The sequence below is a fragment of the Calliopsis andreniformis genome, chromosome 12 (genome assembly GCF_051401765.1).
Source record: "Calliopsis andreniformis isolate RMS-2024a chromosome 12, iyCalAndr_principal, whole genome shotgun sequence".
NCBI classification, from domain to species: Eukaryota; Metazoa; Arthropoda; class Insecta; order Hymenoptera; family Andrenidae; genus Calliopsis; species Calliopsis andreniformis.
In genome coordinates, this window is record NC_135073.1 from 2709397 (window position 1) to 2715872 (window position 6476).

Sequence of the window (6476 nt, forward strand, 5' to 3'; positions counted from 1 at the left end):
TTAATTATTTTGACTTGATAAAATTGTCATACATTTTAATGTGTTTTAGGTTGTTTTCAGTGCGATTTTCAATACGTGTAAAGTAGAAGGTATGTATTAAAATAAATCGTACCTTTCTAATTCAAATAGCAGCATATGTAGACATTATTTCATTTTACAGTAGAGTCAACTCTTATCTAAAAATTATAATCCCTGAGGCAATTAAATTGGATTTGTAACACACTGAAGCTAGAGCCATTAATTCTGTACATTCTTTGATAGGAATTTGGATGCTCAAGATCGAAGAATATATTAAAGATATATTTTAAAGAAGAATTAAAGAATATATTTTAAGAATATATTAATATTCTTCGATCTTGAGCATGCAAACTGCTAATAATTGATTAATCCGTAATCTAGTATAATTACTAGTATAATTATCTAGTATAATTACTAGATTACGGATTTTTATGCATGTATAGAAATTTGAAATGTATAAAAAGTTATAAAATGCGTATGCTATTAAAAAATATAAAAAATATAAAAAATAGAGCGCAAATTACAATATTTGTAAGATGAAGCAAATCTTTGTTGAAGTTCTATTTATTGAACTGTGTTTATGAAAATATGAAATTGCATGAATATCCACAGTCTATTAATCAATTATTAACTAACAAGCAAAGATAACAAATACTGTGATCTCAAAACTAATAAAATATGGCAAATAATCGAATTTTTGCGAAATTCTTTTGTTTGTAAAGAATTTAAAACTTTAAACCCGTTTTTTTTCAAAATATTTTTATTTGAACTAATTGTAGGATTTTCTCCACCAATTCTACATTTTCTCGTCTTCATTTCTTATCATTTCTCATTTAATAATTTTCTATTTCTGTGTACTTATTTTGCAAAAACATGTTTTCAGTTAAGTGTATTGGAGTTCTCTAAAAATAATAGTTACTATTTTTCTCATTCTAAAACGAATATTCATATTTTACTGAAATTAAAAATTTGACGTTTTCTCAAAAATTATTGTAATTGAATTTTCATACGATAAATTATAATTACACTAATACAGATTAAATAAATGTTTTAATTTTTTTCGCAAATGAACTGAATATAAACAAAATAGGGTGACATGTCTAATCGACAGAATTCTGTAACGACTTCCATAATGCAGTTAAATACGTCTACTTAATAAACAAATTCTCAAATATTTTTCAATGTATGCATTTTTAAACTTTTCTGATCATTAACACCTCAACAAACTATGTGAACGTCAAAAATAATTCACAAAAGATATATTTTTTCCAGTTTTCAAAGCGTTGTTCCCCCTAAGATAGTTAAAATATTACATTTATTAATTTCTTTAAATTATATTAAAAAGGAATTTTATATGAAAGACATTGAAAATTATTTCGTTTGTTTATTTTATCAGTAAATCTTAAACAAATAATATTACATTTCTGATACTTCATGTTTCTATGGGAGCAAAGAATATGAAAAATAATAATAATAAGTCATTTCAACGACACAATAACTTTCACACTAAAGTATCTCGTCGAAAGAATAGATTTCCTTATAACATCACTGAACTCATCGCTTTTTCCTTATCTGTACGTTCAATGATTGGCTCATTTTATTATTGAAAATTATGGAGGTGGTGGGGTGACCATTGACTGGCAGACAAAAACATTCACCGATTTAAGAAACGAGGCACGTATACGCATGACAGTGTTCGGTTCCAAGGCATGAAACGAGACTAAAATTGCCCGAAGAGAGGACATTAAGAAAGATCTTATTTTTTGGAGAAATAGAAGGAATACTATACATTGAGATATTTGATCGGGTGTGAGTACCAAGTATTTTCTTCTTTTCAAAATATACAACAATTTTTGTAAAATATTTGAATCTGCTATCATTAAAATTACATTTCTTAAGCACAAGAAAATAATATTTTAAAAGTGAAGAGAATCTTTGACTTGTATTTTCTATATTTCTGAATTTAACAGAATAATCTCTGCCTAGTATTTTTTTTGTTATCAAATTACGTTTGCAAATGTCTAGGCAATTTAATCATAATTCTGAACTTATTAATTACCTATGAGTTATACTTTAAATAATTCTACATGAATTTATTAAATAAAAGTAGATATTAAAATTTGAATAATATTGATATTTCTAGGTATTTCTAGGTATATTTTTATGTATAGGTATCTATTTTATGACAGTCCAATATTAAATTAGCCTAGCTTATCAATAATTAAATATTTTGATAAATAAATCTAACTAAATTTCAAATATTTGAGTACAGTGGAATCACGAAGTTCAACAATCCGTTCTAGGAGATGAATTTGACTTTTTAATGAAATTTTCCTATTTGAAATAATGTAAATTGAATTAATTCGTTCCAGACTTTTAAAATTGACACAATACGAAATATATTAAATGCACATTTCAAAAGATCAAGTTCAATAATTAAATGCTTCTGTCCATAATATTACACACATAAAAAGCACTGTAAATTTAATAATTAATCACTTTTTAATTTTACTTTAGAATCCACTAGTGGGGAGTTGTGGTTCATGTATTTTCCAAATTTTCTTTTAAATTTTCATTTTTATCGAAGAAGTTTCAAGTACTTGACTTAACGTAAAATTGCATTATGTAGTAGACACTTTGGTCAGTATTTCAGATATTAAAAGCCTAAAGCTGTAAAAAAATTCAGCTTGAACATAAATAATCTAGTTTGTAGAAAACGTGAAAATATGTTTGTTTAAAAAGAAATAAATAGAAGACAATTTCTATCCATTATTAGAATCTGGAAGTAATAAAAAAGCTCTACCCTGATATTTTTTTCAACCTGCTAACTCTTATCATATCAAAGTAGAATTATCTTCATTAAGCTCTCGTTGTTAAAGAGTTTTAAGCTGCTTTCTCACTAAAGCAGCAACTAAAAAGTTCGTACTGCCTGTTGTTGCTGTATGTTCCACACAGTATTTGACAAATATCAAATTTTTTTAATTTCAAAGCTATTCATATGTAAAAACAGTAATCACATTGTTTCAAGTTGTGAATGATTGAAGACGACTTATTCCTTGAAACTACACGATTTACGTTACGTTTACGTTAGTCAACTTTTGGTCAGGTAACCAAATTGATCAACCTAAAATCGATTAAAGTTATCAATATAAACACAATTTCAAATTTCAACCAAGTTTAAACGATTCTTGATTTTTCAACTGGAAGTAGCTCATTCGTCTGTTTTTGGTTGAACATTGAACGATCTAATCGGCCCAGCAAAAATTGCCTAATCGAAGCACAGCTTTAGATCTTAAAGATCTATAAAAACTTCAGGTAGACATATATGATTTATGAATATATTAAAATATGACGAATTATTAACTAAAAAACAACACCTTTGAGACTGTACGTTTGTCAAATTCGGAGGTAGAACCTAGAATTGATTTGATAATATGAGTAGCTGACACAAGCTACATTTATCTTTATTGTCCTCCTTCCCATCTTAGTAATCAGATCGATTTCTCACTTCACTGTTTCAAGGATTAGACGTTCACAATTGCATTTTGCTGTGAATCAGACAACAAAATATACGTATTAAAGGAACTTGATGTCCGTCTCCTACTTACTTTTTATGTTTACCACTCCGATCGGAAACAAATAATAATAAACGACAACTTTCATTACTAGTAATAGAAATTTGAAAAAACGTGAAGTAAGGCGAAGAAACATTTAGCAATCACTGATAAATTTTTTAAGAAACATGGAACATAATAATAGATGCTTTAAGAACATAATAATAGAAGTTTCAGTGGGAACGCAGTTTTATATTAGTATGTGCATAAAGTAGGCTACCTGATACACAGTAAATACAGTAGAATCATCATTAACCATATCTCGGTTAGAGGAGACTAGAAGCAAATGTAACAATTGGGTTTTTTGACTCTGTAACTACTAAGTTTCACAGAACTTTTAAAAACGTCGTATACGATAGTAAACTTACAATTTTAAACTACATAATCAAACCAAAAAACTAGCAATATATTACATTAATTTTTTTAAATAAGTTTTTGTTTTAAAGCATGTCATTTGTTATTTTTGTCCTTATTCCTAGGGACGAAAGTAACTTGCGACAATATGAGGTAGGGGCGATGGCAACACTCAATTTCACTTTAAAAATTAAATTAAGTAATAAAAAAAATACTTTTGAAAGGTATTTTTATTTATTCTGAAGGTAAAAATAATCATAAATATCAATATAAAATTAATATAGACTTTTAAAAAGCAAGCCAACAATTTGTTTTTCTTTTACGAATGTTGGATATTCTGTAGACATTAATTCTATTTGAAGATCACGTTTCAAAATTTAAGAAGTCCATTTTTGTCGATTTTCTGTTTTTTTTTTTTTTTTTTTAAATGTTGTATGGTAGTCGAAGAGAAAGTTTTTATTATACATCAAAGTTAAAAAGCTGAAAATCTTGACAAATCCCAAAATATCAATAACTATTTTCATAATGGGTATATAGGGAAGTAAATTGATAAGTCCATGCGAAACAGGAGAATACTTTAGTACATCAACGAGAAACTCAAAGTTATTAAATAATTTCTAATAATTGTATTAAAAAACATTGACTACACTGATTGCATGACTCATTTTTGTCATTTTATAGTGTTCTGTTTCAAACTTTAAAGCCGCTGTTCTGTAGAGTTTAGGAAATATGACTTAAGAAGTTCTTTCCTTAATTTTTATTGAAATAACATATCCAGTAAAGTAACAAGCATAGAAGAAAGTCGCAAGTTAGAATCGGTGCAAAAGTAGCAACTTGTTACTTTTATCCTTACTAACGGTACTGTTCGTGTACATGTTCTACATTCTAATCTAACTTATAATCGTAACAATTTGTATACTTACCTATAAGGTCAATATCTATTGGACACAATACACAGAAAATCAAAGAAGCCAGAATAAAAGGATACGTAATTAAAACAGACCCTACAAGTTTAAATTTAAAATGTTAAAATACGAAGAATCGCTTAATATCACGTGTTGCTAAAAATTAAGGTGGAGGAGAGATGGAAATGACATGCAGAAATGGAAGCACAAAATTATTGGTCGACTAGCATTTGTTTTAGAACGTTTGTTGCATTCATCCCGTGTTACGTTTGTCTGTGGTCTTTTCTACTGTCTCTACAATGTTCCTCTTACCTCGTTTACCCTTCGAGCATCCAAAACTGTACTTCCGTACGCTTGCAGCCAATCATAATTCGAACTTAAATTTAAATTCATTAAGAGTTAATAAAGTGGTAATTTATACTTATACTGTTTATGACAAATTGGTCATAAAATTGAAAAAAGTGTGACTACTCGTATTAAAATAAGTGAGAAATGTGAAGTAAAAATTTATTTAGGACTAATTACGATTTGTATATTTTCTGATTTTCGTATCTGTTTATTTTTTGTATCAATATCAGTATTTATAAACATTGTGAAATTATGTTGGTGGATATTTATTTTGGGGTCAGAAGTTGAATATTTTGCACACAAATGAAGAATCGATAGATATTACAAATACAATTACAACTTACGCTACAATTTGTTATGAATATAGAAAGAAAGGGAGTTTTCAACAATATTATAGTATAAAACTTATAGTAAATAAATTAATACTATACTATAAGCTATTTAATTACATCGTACAGTATTAATTAATAATTGAAATACAATACGATGTTCTACTGTATTTTCATTATTATTACATCTATCATGTATAATGCTGAATAGTCTAAATTGTAAATAATCGAGGCCCAGTCAATCGATGGTCTCTTGTATAAACAAACATAAATAGTCAAATAAATTTCTCTCCTATGAGATAGTATGAATTCTATTTCCATATGAGAATACATATCGTATATACATTATAAAAATTAATGAATTGTATGTAAACTGAACTTTTATTAAATGATCATTAAAAATTAAAATTGTTTTTAGATAAATTGAGCTGAATTATATGTAAGAGTTTCATATATTTTCTTTACATTTTGTAAACCTTAAAAGATTAAAAAAAAATTTATCTTCACCTTTCCACAAAAATAGATATCTAGTGCATAAACCGATGAACCTCTACGAAATAAAGCTTTGATAGTATTGTTTATATTATATATTATAGTATTTATTATTTTCTATTAAGTAGTTAGATTAATTTATAAACATCAGCAGTTACAAATTGCAATCATTAAATGGTTCGGAACTGTTGCATTGTTTGAACATGGAAGTGAACATATTAATTATTGAAATGTCATTTCCGATGCATTATACATGACATAAACTTGTTATCTGCAATTAAGCATCCTGACCTTTAACTTCCGCCATGATTTCACGGAGAGAAGATAAAACTCGGACTATAAAAACATTGGGCGGTGACAATGTAAGCTTAGTTACGCTGATAAACTCATGCGAGTAACTTCAAACTGTAACAATC